Below are 15,341 nucleotides of genomic sequence, written 5' to 3' on the forward strand. Positions count from 1 at the left end.
TAGAGGGCTGGTGAAAGCAAATAACCATTGAGGCATGACCCGGAGTAGTAGTTTTTATTTGGAATTTGTGAGAGCTTGTATAAAAGGCAGTAGCTAGCCTTCTTCAGCTGAAGGTTCATTACAATCTTGCTGGATGTCTTTCCCACACAGCTCAAGGGTTGCTGCAAGGATAAATTAGATAATTACTTTAAAGCACTACATGTGATTAACTGTCTTGCAGAAGTGATCAGTACTACAGTTGTAATAAACAAGCAGATAGCTGTTCAGCACACAGAATCTAATACTGAGTACTTGTACTGATACCATTGATGACCATCAAATTCAAAGCAAGGCATGCACATCACAATATATTTCCAGTTCAAAACATCCTAGATTCCCTAGAACCTTCCAAAGCAGGCTGAATGTTAGAGACTACTTCATGCATTGCTGTTATTTCAATTTAGAATACTCAACTGCTGGTGAACAGCATACTCTGTCATAACCTTTGAAGTGCTTTATTAGCCAGTTGCTGCTCTACAGAGAACGTCCTGATGGAAACCTTTTCAGAGAAAGAATAAGAAAAGGAGGGAATAGGGTTGCCATCTTTTTATACACACTCTGTGCCTGTAAGAGCTTCGGAACAAACACAAATAAAAAGAATAAATTTCCCAGTATGGAAATGCGGTGATATGGAAACTTCAACCGATGGTTTCAACCTGTTATGTAGACATTTAAGACAGTGAAGAAAATGGCAGCCCTACAACAAGGTGCTTGTTTCAGCCTAGAGGAGATGTCAGGCCACAACAAACGATGCATTTATCTTTTATTTTAAAAGCACAGCTCCATCCATGTGTACTTAAACAGAAGCTACCTTGTGGGAATGCAAGGACATCATGATGGCTGTAAAATCCCAAGACAATTCTGTGCATCAGTGGAGAGAGTGGACAGAGAGAAATTTTTCTGCCTCTCTCACAACACTAGAACTAGGGGGTCATCCCATGAAACCTGAAGGTCAGGAAATTTAGGACCGACAAGAGGGAGTACTTTTTCACACAGCACATAATTAATCTATGGAATTATTTCTCATGGGATGTGGTGATGGCCACAAACTTGGATGACTTTAAAAGGGGCTTAGACAAATTCATGGAAGACAGGTCTATCATTGGCTACTAGTCTGGTGGCTGTGGGCCACCTCCAGCCTCAAAGGCATAATGCCTATCAATACCAGTTGCAGGGGAGCAACAGCAGGAGAGAGGGTATGCCCTCAGCTCTTACCTGTGGGCTCCCCAAAGGCATCTAATGGGCCACTGTGTGAAACAGGATGCTGGACTAGATAGGCCTTGGGCCTGATCCAGCAGGGCTTGTCTTATGCTCTAATTCCCCAAAAACGGTGTCCACATGGTAAATGAAAATCTCCATTAACTATTTTTAGATGACTTCCATCACCAAGCTGAAATGACAGTCTGTAATATCATATGGAAACCCATAAAGCTAACAATGTGGTTTTATTTTCAACTTAAGGTATTACGTATGACACACATGATCCATTCAAAATAAACCAGTTTAAGAAAAGGCTATCTCCTATAACTGGAATGAGATGTATTTTCTTCCTGGCTCAACTTTGGCTTGCAGAAATTACAAAGTTGACAACTGAGCTAGGAGCAAAGCTGCTATGTCATTCAGCTAGATACCTGAGATATAAGCAGCATCTTATATCTAGACACCTGAGATATAAGCAGGTTATAAATATATGAGTAAATAACACATAGATAACAATCTTGCACTTATTGGCATGAATTGTAAGAGAAAATGTGTGTGACTTGTCCCAAGATCCTTGACATATAGTGTTTAAGCCTGTCCCATCTCACTCTTCCTTTTGAAGAGATGGAGTTAATGACGCACAGCTGAAAATGAATTTGATACATTTGGTCATCTCTACTATTTACAAAATGGCATCATTCTTTAGGGAGGAAACTCATTCAGGTCATTCCTGAACTGCTCCTGCTTCCTTTGTCATTGAAAATTAAATCACAGCTCTGCCAAAGAGGCACCTTTTAATGTGGTGATTCTCTTTATTTAGCAGGGGGAGAGTAACTGGCCCTATCCACCCCCAGCACAATACTTCCAGTGACTGTTGCTGGTGTCTATCTTGTGTTCCTTTTTAGATTGTGAGCCCTTTGGGGACAGGAATCCATTTTGTTTATCTTATTTATTTGTTATTTCTCTGTGTGAACTGCCCTGAGCCATTTTTGGAAGGGTGGTATAGAAATTGAATAAATAAATAAATATAATACACCTCTCAGTTTAGTAGATAATCTACTGTCAGGGAATTCAGATTAAATAGAGCTGAAGAAAAAAGAAGGGCTCACCCTCCAACCAACTTAAATTAAGGTAAAAGCAGTAGACAGCCTGCGGAAGGTAGATAGGTTGATAAGGGTGATGGGGAAAGTATGATGCTAAGTTCAGGGGGGAAGTGAGAAAAGTAGCACTTTATGTGCCTTTTGTGCTGACCTCCAGATTTGAGAGCCAAGCCTGGTGGAAGGTGAATGAACAGAGTATCTATAACTCATACTGGGACTCCAGAGTTTCCAAACCAGGAAAACCAGTTTGGAAACAGGGAAACCAGCACAAAACTGGTTTGCCCGGTTTTGCTGGAGTCTGAACTGAACTCGAACCAAACCAGACATGTTCGGTTTTGTCCCCTCAAGCAAACCCTGTGTGAATTCAAGCCGGTTTCTAAAGTTTAAAAAGTAATTTAAAATTTTGTAAACACTAACTGCCTGGGTCATGACCCAGCTATGCAACTAGCCAGGGCGCATGTGCAGTGGCCTCCAAAATGGCTGCCACCACCAGAGAAAGGCCCGGAAAGGCCCCAAAATCAGCCAAAATGGCCCTTAGAGGACCAGCAGAGACCAGCAAGGGGAAAGGGAAATAGTGGAGATCCCCTCTCCACACAGTTGCGGCAGCACCGCCTGAGACCACCAGAGCAAGCCGTGAGTGTTTAAAAAACAATTATTATTCTTTTTACTTTAGAACCCCTGAACTGGACCCAAGCCCAACTGGGCCTGGTCCAGCTTGAAGGTGAGTCCTCGAGCTGGACTCGTTTGATGGCTAACCGGTTCGACCTCAAGCCAGTTTGTATATCCCTATTCCAAATAGAACCTGTCAGCTAGAACCAGTTAAGGTGTGGGGCAAACAAGCACTGGTATTTCATTTCAGTGTCTTATGTGTAAAGCATTATGGGGAGAATATTGCTTAATCTTCTCCATGTTTTACATGGGTTTTTTTTTAGTCATCATTGACTTTATTTCAAGATGAAATTGATCTAAGCGATTAGAGAAGCAAATTGAGCAGTATGATCTACATTTAAAAGAAAATAATTAACACATTTCAACTTTTAATTAATCTATCAAAAGCTTCATATGCCTGTGGGGCTCAAATAAGAAGATAAATGAGCTTTTCTGAAATGAAGATATTATAACTGCATTTCTCTCTTTTCAATGCCATTGATTTTCACTCTTTTCATATGAAGACATTGATTTTTTATAGCTTCATCTAAAGACCATTTATTAAGCTGCTTTTTCATACTGTAAAGTTCTTGTGTTGAAAACCATATTTATACAATTTGTTTTTTACCCCTCTGGAGACCATAACCATCATCACGGAACCATAAACCACATCTAGTGATGAAAGGAATAATTTGTAGGGGACAAATAGCTTGTTCCTGGCTTAAAGCCTTATAGCATCTAGCCTCCTTCTAAAAGAAAACAGTGGCTCACATCCTGTGCAGTGTAACAATTCAGCACCACCCAGTTCTGAACCATCCACGTTACCCTGTGCAGAATGTGAAGCAATATGCTATAGTACAATATTTTGCTGTTTTTTGGTGATGTATGAGATCCTGAAGGTGCTCAATCAGTACTGGGTGGCATTGCACTCCTCATGAGGGCCAAACTACACATAACTTTTGACACATGCTTTGGCCTTGCTTGTTGTTGTTGTTGTTTTAAATAGCAGCCATGACGAGGGGCCAAACTGGATCAGTCTCCCCTTGTGGCTGCTGTTTAGAAAATGGAAACAAGACATGCAGGGCCATAGCATATGGTGCTTGGCTCCAAAAGCTCAGGTTCATGACTTGGGTGTACTTGTAAATAAATAAATATTTTAAGATATAGATTTGCTGATGGATGCACAGGTGGTGTTGGTCGCATGAATACTACCAGTTGGCACATCATCTTCTGGAAAGAAATAACCTTGCAGTCATTCACACACACAAAAATAGGTGTGTACAGACATCTGAACACGTGTACAGCATAATGTCCAAACAGGGCTGCAACAGTGGGAGGCAGAGTAGCCTTCAAAGGGAAGGGGAGAGCATCCAATTTGTCTCCGCCCCCCATAATGACACAGCATTCATCTGGATGCCAGGCAGTGTAAACAAGAATAATTTCTGAACTGCATGGATAATTGGGAGACCTTGGAAGATCTACTCATTTTGATTAACGGGGATATAGCTGGACAGGGATGCAACAAGGCTGGATTGTCCTGCAACAAGAAGAGAAGATGGGCCCCTTGCCTCCTTCTCCCCGCCCCCCCGACCCCATCCCACAATCCCCCGTGTCTTCGTTGCAGAAGAATGGTAAGCACATGGTGAAACACAAAACATTTGCAGCATGTTCTTTCTCTCACTTCTATGCAAATAATATCATACACCCCCTCAATATGCAGACACTCCCTCCCTCCCTGTCACACACACACTCCCCCCAGACCAGAAACAGTTTACACATTTATATACCTACATCAACCAACAACTTTTAAAAAATCTTATTCACTCATTCATGCTCTATTCCTTACACATGCAACCCAACCAGTTTTCCATGAGAAACGGAGTCCCAGATTTCACTCCCAGAATTTAAGGGTAAACGTTGCTCAGGAATGTTTGGGGAAGGGGGAATCAGAGAAAGGTTTTGCCCTGTTCTTTTAACAAGGGCATGATTCAAAAAAGCTCCTTTCACTGAAGATCTTTTAAGCTCTGTCTCAAGTGTGTGTGTGTGTGTGTGTGTGTGTGTGTGTGTGTGTGGAGTGTGAGGGGGAGCACCCCTCCCTCCTCCTCTCCTTGTGACCGGCTGCCTGATGCTCAGTAACATTTCCCTCACTGCTGAGCCTGTCAGCCAGGCTGAGGGAGGGGTGGATTGAAGCTTAGCACTAGCCAGCTACTGGTCAGGAGAAGAGGGAGATGCTGCTTGACACTCCTCCCCTTCCCCTCTGGGAAGGGACTTCTCTTATTTAATTCTGTAACAAGTCCTCTCATCAGGAACCAACAGCATGCCAGTTAATTGGGGAGGTGGGAAAATGAGGAGTGAGCTGCCGCCAAGTCAGCATTCCCCCTTCCTCTGAGGCCCAATGACATTTGTCCCATCTTGTTCAATTATAGCTACACCCCTGCATCTGGACATATATTTGGAAATAAAGAATAATTATGCATTACATTTAAAGAGATAACTATTTTAAGAGTATGACAAGATGGTATACTACACTATGAAAGTATATAAAATACCAGGTATTTATAATTCTGTGTTGTAAATGCAAAAAGGAGATAGGCAGGGTTTTGTTTTTTTCACCATCTGTGTTCATCTTGAGCAGTAGCTAAAACATTCTGGCAGAAATTAATAGAGCAGTTGGAAAAACAACTAGGATATAGCTTTTACTGGACTCACTATTTTTTTAAAAAAAGAAAGATATCTTAAAGATATACTGCCCAATTATCAGAGACTTATTCTACAGATAATTATTTCTGCAAGTATCTGGTATGCAAAATACTGGAGAGCAGCAACAGTGACCACACTATATAACAGGGAAACTATATGGTATGAATAGGTCATATATCAAAACATACCAAAATCATTAGAGTTGAAAAAAAAGCAGGTAATGATGTTAAAAATGCATTCAGAACTTGATTGCATCAATTGATTATTGACAAAATAAAGCTCCCACATCCACAAATGTGTCACATGTTCAATTTGAGTATTTGGGGGTGAGGATAAAAATGAATGTTCTGAAGGCTGTATTTTATAAAAACTCATTTCATTATATGCAAAAGCCTTTATGATGTGCGCTAGTCAATATGGGGCTAAGTCATGAGACTGGCCAATGTGATAACATTTACAAAATGTTACTATGCTGACAAAGTTTTGTGACAAAACTACTATGCTAAAAATTGTGCCAGATATGCCTCAATCAGTGTTTGGCTACAGGCAGACTACCTTTAGGTGAGCGATATGGCATAGTTCATGCATCTGGGTATGAAGAAATGAATGTGGAGTATGTTGTTCAGGATTGATTGATTGATTGATTGATTAAGTGCTGTCAAGTCGGTGTTGACTCTTAGAGACCACATAGATAGATTCTCTCCAGGATGATCTGTCTTCAACTTGGTCTTTAAGGTCTCTCAGTGGTGCATTCATTGCTGTTGTTCAGTACTACCAGGTTCAATAAAAGAGTACTGAGCAGTGAAGATGAGAAAATTATGAACGTTGTTTCCTGTTTGCTGCCTTGAGATCTGTTCCCAGAAGCACTGAAATACAAGTACTCTCACATATTTGTTTTGGTAGACACAATTTAATTGACTCAGGTGCTTACTAGGATAAAGTTGTGTTTAATTTCACAGTCCAGCAGCTAAAGATGAAAAGAGAAGAGGCAAAAGAAATATATTCCAGAATTTGCCATAAACCAGCAACTAGAATTGTGAATATTTTCATTCCTCACTAAATGAACAGGCTCATAAATACACAGATACAGAGTTTTCCTGGTTTTTGTTTCCTAAAGTGTGGCCAATACTTCTTTCCTTATCTGAAAATACCAAGATGTTAAAAGACTACTGCTTCACCATGGAAGGCTGTATATATGTAGAGCCATCAGCAACAGCAGATGTTTCTAAATAGTCAGTGTGGTGGATCTCTCTAAGCAGACAGCTGGACTAGAAAAACTAATATTAAATCTGATTGGTTTCTGCAGTGTGAGGAAGTCTAACCAAGATGAAACATGCTCAGATTCTACCTCTCTTCATGGAGACAGTGGTTGAAATGATGGGGAAAATTATTCCAAGTAGACCCATTGAAATTCAAAGGACAAGTTTGGCAGTGCCACCATCACTGGCCCCTCAGCTTAGCTGGCTGGATCCCAAGAAGTGCCAAGTGGAGTTCTGCAGACATACATTCAAGTGACTGGCATTTCCAAAATACGTGTGTAAGGATCAGAGGCTTTCTTACATTGCATACTCCATGAAAAGGATACTGAATCCTAGACATTGTGTGTGTGTGTGTGTGTGTGTGTGTGTGTGTGTGTGTGTCAGCAGCCCATTCTTTGCATCAAGTTGCAGTGGGCAGGAAGGATTACAGGTCTAAGGACAGGAGTTGAATGCATCCTCTGTTGCTTACACGGACCTATTCAGTCAGCTATATATGTAATCTTTACTCCTTCAACTCGGCACATGCTTCACACCATTCTGGAGTCCATTTGACACTTGCCCAGGGAACTCTCATCCTTACACATTTATTGTAATGACCTGGAAAGTGGACAATTCAAGCCCTCAGACTACGGCATACAGGTGACCCATGTTATTCGTGGGGGTCCGTCTAAAGGCACAAATACAGAAACTGCGAATAACGAAACTCCAAGTCCACGGGAATTGGGGAGTTAGGTTCCTTGAGCTTAAAAAATATTTCAAAAACACACCTAGAAATGAAGGAAATAAAGCATAGCATCTTGCTCTCCAGGCCTCCAGCTCATCTCCCCCAAACCTGCAAATCCTTCAAAACTTTGAGAATAAAAAAAATAATAAATCTTGGGGAAAAGAGCCACAGAATGGCTCTGTTCTGTAAAAGGGTGGCCGGGCCAGGAAATTATTATTATTTAATATATTTTTATACCATTCAAAACTTATGTCTCTGGGTGGTTTACAACAAAATAAAAACAAAAAGTAAAACATTAGTTAAAACAAAAAAATCAAAACATTACAACAATTTAAAATTTTTAAAACAATATTTTAAAACAGCATTAAAACCATTTAAACAATATTAATTAAAAGCCTGGGTGAACAAATGCATCTTTAGAGACTTTTTTAAAGCTGTCAGAGATGGGGAGGCACTCTTATTTCACTAGGGAGCATATTCCAAAGCCTCGGGGCAGCAGCGAGAAGGCCCGTCCCTGAGCGGCCACCAGACGGGTCGGTGGCAAATGCAGATGGACCTCTCCAGATGATCTCAGTGGGTGGTGGAGTTCATGACAAAGAAGACGTTCTCTTAAATACCCAGGGCCCAAGCTGTTTAGGGCTTTATAGGTTATAACCAACACATTGTATTTTGCCTGGAAACATATCGGCAGCCAGTTAGCGATGTGCACGGAACCGGCTGGCCCAGTTCGGTTCGACTCCAGACCAGACTGACCAAGTCCGGTCTGGCTCGCATCAACCACCCCCCCTGGGGTCTGGTCTGGGTCCAGACATGTTCACAATTTTTTTTAATTTTAAAAAATATATTTAAAGTACCTTTAGCCAATTCGGGGGGTCTGTGAGGGTTCCCCTTCCCCCATTGAACCCTCCCATTTAATCCCCCCATCAAATCCCCCATCAACCCCCACCCGGGTCCGGTCCATGTCCGGAAACATTCACAATTTTAAAAAAATTTAAAGTACCTTCAGTGAATTCGGAGGGCTTCCTGTATACCACGGGGTGTATGCGTTTGTCCATGAGGGCTCCCCTCCCCACCCCCCGCCGGCCTCTAAATTCACTGCCGCAGCGCAGGAAATTGATCATTTTTGGCCTGTTTGGGCCTCTGTAGTGTGCAGTGGCAGCCATTTTGTCCACCACACATGCATAAATGAACCCTGCGAGCCCTGGCATGACCCAGGGCTTTGCAGAGGTCATTTGCGCAAGTGTGGTGACCATTTTGAAAAAATAAAATTACTGCCGTGCATGCCCAAATGACTTCTGTGAGGCCCTGGGTCATGCCAGGGCTCACAGGGGTCATTTATGCATGCGCAGTGGCAGCCAAAATGGCCACCGCTGTGCACTACAGAGGCCCAAACAGGCCAAAATGATCAGTTTCCTGGGCTGCAGCAGTGACTTCAGAGGCCGGCGGTGGGGAAGGGGAACCCTCGTGGACACAAACACACACCCACGGCATATAGGAAGCCCCCTGAAGGAGTTAAAAGTACTTTAAATTTTTTTTTAAAAATCTTTTTTTAAAAATTGTGAATGTGTCTGGAGGTTCGATTCCAGTCCGGACAGAACCAGGGGGAGGTGTTTTCAGTTCGATCCCAAACCCCCAGACTGTTGGACCGGTCTGCACATCCCTACAGCCAGTGTAGCTCCTTCAATACAGGAATTATATGGTCTCTCTGAGATGATCCAGAGACCAATCTGGCTGCCGCATTCTGGACCAACTGTAGTTTCCGAACTACATACAAGGGCAGCCCCGCATAGAGCACATTGCAGTAATCCAGTCTGGAAGTTACCAGCAGATGTACCACCGTTTTGAGGTCGTTCATCTCAAGAAATGGACGCAGCTGGCGTATCAGCCAAAGCTGATAGAAGGCACTTCTGGCCACCGCTTCAACCTGGGAGACCAGGAAATGACATTGGAAATCATTTCCAGCTACCCAAGAACCATGGATAGGCACATATTGCCTATTTTTAAAACCATGGATAAAGAAACTGGGTCCCTATGATCCAAACAACCACAGAACTGCAGGTGCCAGGACTGTGAATAATGAGGATCACCTGTACTTATTAATAAATGACAAAGCACTTTGGCCCACTTCTTAGCCAATTTAAAATCATCCAATAAAATATTTTCTTCGCTGTTATCCCTAAACCATGCACCTATTAGATGACATGATCTTTTATCAAGAGGAGCAATGTTGTAATTCTATGCCCTGACCAGACTTCCTAGCTTCCTCCTCCCTTGAAACACTGATCATTGCCACACAACTTCAAAATTGGCATCATATCTTCTCTGATGTTATATTTCTATTATTTTTTACTTTTTATTCCCTCAGTTCTCAGAATAAAACCAAGAATGGTTTGAGAGAAGTGGCTCAAGAGAGACAGGTTAAAAGGTTTATTTGAAATGAATGCAAAGTCTCAGATTCCTTTACAAACAACTTCTCCTCTGGTGCCTTATATTTTCCCCTGATTCTTTATACAAGACTTAAAAGTAAAGTGTGCCATCAAGTTGATTTCGACTCCTGGCGACCACTAGCCCTGTGGTTTTCTTTGGTAGAATACGGTTTACCATTGCCTCCTCCCATGCAATGTGAGCAGAGGAGTAGCTAGGGAAAATAGCACCTAGGGCAAGCACTGAAATTGTGCCCTCTGTCCAAACATAATATAAGCTCAAAAATACAAGTCAAGCTCGTTAATCTTTTAATATTTCAAAAACTATTTAGCAGTGGATGTAGCCAGACCAAAAAATGCTAGGAAACTACAAATTTCAGTATGGTGGGGTTCATGAAACACCCAAATACTATGTGGAGGTATACTTGGAAAACTAAACAGAAGTGCTTGTCTAATTCTCTACTATGCACTGTAGCATCACTATTACATGAGTTTTAAAGATAAATGGAGAATTTGACTTTTCCCAGATACTCTGAAAATAATTAAAGGATATTCAGAGTAAACTGTGTCACTGCTTGGAATGTATTCTAGTATTTCAGAAAGACAGTTAAAATGAGAGAGCAAGAAACTCCCAGTGGGCCTTAATACTAAGGATTTCACACTGATTCAAAGACAAAGTCATCATTAATAGCCATATTATTAAGACATCACATTTAACTCATTATCACAAGAAGCAAACTAAGAGCGAATGAATACAATCCTAGCTCATGAGCTTCAGCTCAGTATTCACAAGCCCTGATTCTCTGTACATAGTGCCAAACTCAGGGGCGTATCTAGGAGTTGGGCAGGCAGGACACGTGCCCCGGGCACCACTTGAAGGGGGCGCCATTTTGTAAAATTAATTTTTTAAAAAGGCTGCCAAAAACAAAATGGCCACTGTGCATGCTCAAATGGCCTCTGTGAGGCCCTAGGTCATGCCAGGCCTTGCAGAGGCCATTTGAGCATGCGCGGTGGCCATTTTGTTTTCAGTGGCCATTTGTTTTCAGAGGCCCTAGAGGCCAGCGGGGGCAGGAGGAACCTTTGCAAACCCCCCAGCCTTTAGGAAGCCCCCCGAAGGGGCTACAGGTAAAAATAATAATAATATATAATATAAGTCACTGTACACATATTCATATTGGCACTATGTACAGAGAATCAGGGCTTGTGAATACTGAGCTGATGCTTATGAGCTAGGATTGTATTCATTCGCTCTTAGTTTGCTTCTTGTGATAAGTGAGTTAAATGTGATGTCTTAATAATATGGCTATTAATGGTGAATTTGTCTTTGAATCAGTGTGAAATCCTTAATATTAAGGCCCACTGGGAGTTACTTGCTCTCTTTCTCTCATTTTAACTGTCTTTCTGAAAGACTAGAATATATTCCAAGCAGTGACACAGTTTACTCTGCATATCCTTTAATTATTTACAGAGTATCTGGGAAAAGCCAAATTCTCCATTTATTTTTAAAACTTATGTAATGGTGATGCTACAATACATAGTAGAGAATTAGACAGGCACTTCTGTTTAGTTTTCCAAGTACACCTCCACACAGTATTTGGGTGTTTCATGAGCCCCAGAATACTGAAATCTGTAGTTTTCCAGCATTTTTTGGTCTGGCTAAGTCCACTGCTAAAATAGTTTTTGAAATATTAAAAGATTAACGAGCCTGACTTGTATTTTTCAGCTGATATTATGGTAAAGTTATCAGAAAGATGGGTGTCAGATGCTTGGACAGGGGGCGCAATTTCAGTGTTTGCCCTAGGTGCTATTTTCCCTAGATACGCCTCTGTCCAAACTGAATATGTGTACAGTGACTTATATTACATTTTTAATTTTTTTTAAACCTGTAGACCCTTCAGGGGGCTTCATAAGGCCATGGGGGGATATCTGCAAAGGTTCCCCCTCTCTCCACTGGCCTCTAGGGCCTTGCAGGGACCATTTGAGCATGTGCAGTGGCCATTTTTTAAAATATTTTTTAAATGGCCGCTGAAAACAAAATGGCCACTGTGCATACTCAAATGGCCTCTGCGAGATCTGGCATGGCCTAGGGCCTCACAGAGGCCATTTGAGCATGTGCGGTGGCCATTTTGTTCTTGGCAGCCATTTAAAAAATAATAATTTTTTAAAATGGTGCCCCCTTCAAGTGGCGCCCAGGGCACATGCCCTGGCTGCCCCACCATATGTACACCCCTGAGTATGAGATGATGCCTTTCAGCATCTTCCTATGTCACTGCTACCCAATATAGTACCAGTGGGGATTCTAACTGGTAAACTTCTGCTTGTTAGTCAGCATTTCCCCACTGCACCACTTAAGATGACATACTTCTCTTATAATTAGAGGTTAAAGCTAGGACTGGCTCCAGTGTAATGTTATGTTTAGAATGTTAAGCTAGAGAGACCATGAAGCTCACATGGTGATGTTGGGCCATCTCCCCCCTGCCTGACACTAACCAATATTTGTTGTTGAACAAGTGGGAAGAGTACAACATGTGCCACTCTGAAATCCTTAGATTAAGATGTAATAAAATTAAATAGTGTTAAATTAAATAACATTATCAAAAGGAGTGCTTACTTAACATAGGCAGGCTCCTCAACAAGCCAGTACTGAGTGTTTAAATGTGCCACAGCATTTCAAAAAAGCATTTAATATGAAGCATTAATCAGTTACATCCCTCACAAGTATATAACAAAACCACAATCCACAGGGCTTAAAGGTCAGAAGCAAAGTGGACATTAAAAATCTACTCTCCACCCAGTGTGGTTTACAGTGCTTTACTACTATTCTATTGAACAGCTCAGCCTATTCCCATTTTCAATCAATTTCTTCCTGTCTTGCCTTTATAATGTGCTTTATAGCTTTAAATTTAGCAACATCTGTGCCCAACTAGGCTTTTAGCTTTTCATGTAACTTCTGTACTTACTGGAAGGTGGATCTCTATAATCATACACTCCAACAATAAATGGAGCATGGAGTGTGAAGGGTTCTTCAGGATCTGCCACCAGTAATACTCTATAGCTACAATTTTATTCCCACCAAGATTTTAATGGTCACTGTCATGTTTTGGAATCTTGATGAGGTGAGGAAGATGCCACAAGGCTGAGAGAGACATGCTCTTGCCTGACTTCAATGAGTCAGTCAGTCAGTCAGTCAAAACTGTAGTGTTTTAACCGCAGGTCATAATAAAGAAAAATGAAAAAGTACATACCACAATCACCATATGTCACAAAAATAATCATCCTAATGAAACAGAAATTATAGTTTAGGACCATACCTTCTGCTGGTAAATAAGTTCCTCGTTTTCATAGATAAGGCGGCAAAAATAGCAATCTGGTGGGTAACAGAAGGGAATACATCTGCCAAAGGAAATATCAAACTTTCCATAATGGAACCCCTAAAGTTGTTAATAATCTGTCTTAATTATCTCTAATTAACTCATACCAGGGGCAATAAAATACATAGTGAATAATGTCCTCCACCTGACCTGACCCACAGGGGCAGAGTCGTGCTTCCACGGGTAATTTATGAAATCTTCCATAGAGATAGGCCAAAGGCATGGTTTGAAAGCGCATGGCAGTAAAGGCCTTCTTCAAAGATGGAGAATAGCAATTAATCAAATACTGCAAAAAGATTGTATGTTTTCATAGTGTTGAAACCAGGAGGAAAAGCCAGAAAGTTGAACCCAGGGGCGTAGCAAGGTTGGAGTGGGCCCAGAGACAAGATTTTAAAATGCCCCCCCCCAAAGTCCAGGGCCTCCGCACACCCCAGGCCCCCAAGGATTTAAGTCTGATATTCCAAAATAAGTATGCTGCCTGCAAATACATTTCACTGAATACACACACACACGTCACAATATATAGTGATATACATTGAGTACTATACATTTGTATTACTTTTAATGCCTAGAACACACTAGAAAGATGAATTATTAAAATGGGCCCCTCGCTGCAGATTAGCAAAGGAGACTTTCAACCATGCAGGGTGAACCTATGTTTGTTTTCCCAGAATTCTGAACAAATTCAGTCAAGTTCGATTCCAGGAGGTTTTTCACAGGAGGCTTTTAAAGCCCTTTAACACACATCTCCTCTGGAATGGAGGTGCTGCATTCACATGTTGGCCAGATTTACCCTGAAGTCCCTGCAAGTTATTGGGGAGCAGTTCACACACAAGAAAAATAAAATAAAAGCACCACACATGCTTCACAGTTCTCACTCAGACCTTCTGGGTTGCAAAACAACTTGAACATAAGTGCATTTATAAATGAATGAATAAATAAATAAAATTAATAAAATACTGTTGCAGAAGTTTTTGCAATTTTCTGCCATGAAACAAGCCACTTATAGGACTTTTTAGATAGTTTTTTTTAAGTCAGCAAATTTTCCAATCTGTTTCAAAATAAATATTCAGAGACTTCTCGGTCCCCCCCCCCATATCCAAGCCCTATGGCAAGCAGATCCCTATATATGGGGGGGGGGGCGGGAAAGGTAACCACAAAAAGGAGTTCACACTCTACCTGGCAAATGCTGGTCTGGGTTAAGCAGGGCAGCAAGAGGTCTTCTGCTGCAGAGAACACTCTGGCTGCCTCCTCCTTCCTGGCTTGCTTGGGCCCTACTCGAGTTCAGGCTTCACTGCGGCCTACACGAGGCCTCCGTGGAAGCCCCGCCCACCCGCCGATCAGCTGAGAGGCGGGAGAAAATGAGCTCTTTGCAGCTTGCCTGCTGCTTCGATTGCGGGCCAGCAGAACAAGCAGGAGAGACGGCAAAGAGGGCAAGTGGCTGAGAGGCTATGGGGCTGGGCAGGGGGCAATGGGGAGTCACATGAGGTGCCTCTGGGGTGCCCCTCCAGGCAGTGGGGCCCCCAGACAACTGTCTTCCCTTGCCCTATCATTGTTACGCGCCTGGTTGAACCATAGCAGCATTCCTGCCAGCATCTTGCTAGGTGGCCAGATTTGGCTTTTTAAAAAGCCAAATTCTGGCTTATGGTCCATTTGACCCACGAGTATACCCCTTAGGTTCTGGCAACTCTGGCATCTTGTGCAAAAAGCCAATCTCTAATTTTTTCTTTACTCCAAAGCTGTAACTCTACAATTGGAGGCAAAAGAATATAACCCCACCATATGAGACAATTACACAAACTTTTCCAAACAATAATTATGGCCAGATTCAGCTAAGGGGTCACCTCCATTCTTAAATAAGCAGCAGGGGCACCCTG

The 15,341-nt window shown here is 41.9% G+C and overlaps 1 long non-coding RNA gene across 2 annotated transcripts; it reads right to left on the minus strand.

The window, feature by feature from the left end:
* Nucleotides 1–45: 45 nt before the first annotated feature.
* Nucleotides 46–14,764, minus strand: LOC128350303 (uncharacterized). 2 transcript variants are annotated; one of them, XR_008319248.1, is made up of 3 exons: nt 14,644–14,764; nt 13,405–13,460; nt 46–538 (listed from the first exon to the last, which is right to left on the minus strand). It is a non-coding gene; the product is annotated as an uncharacterized LOC128350303 (long non-coding RNA). The 2 variants fall into 2 exon arrangements; XR_008319249.1 differs by having other exon boundaries at nt 13,405–13,486; nt 14,644–14,752.
* Nucleotides 14,765–15,341: the final 577 nt, after the last annotated feature.

The sequence above is a fragment of the Hemicordylus capensis genome, chromosome 3 (assembly GCF_027244095.1).
Source record: "Hemicordylus capensis ecotype Gifberg chromosome 3, rHemCap1.1.pri, whole genome shotgun sequence".
In the NCBI taxonomy this organism is placed as follows: Eukaryota; Metazoa; Chordata; class Lepidosauria; order Squamata; family Cordylidae; genus Hemicordylus; species Hemicordylus capensis.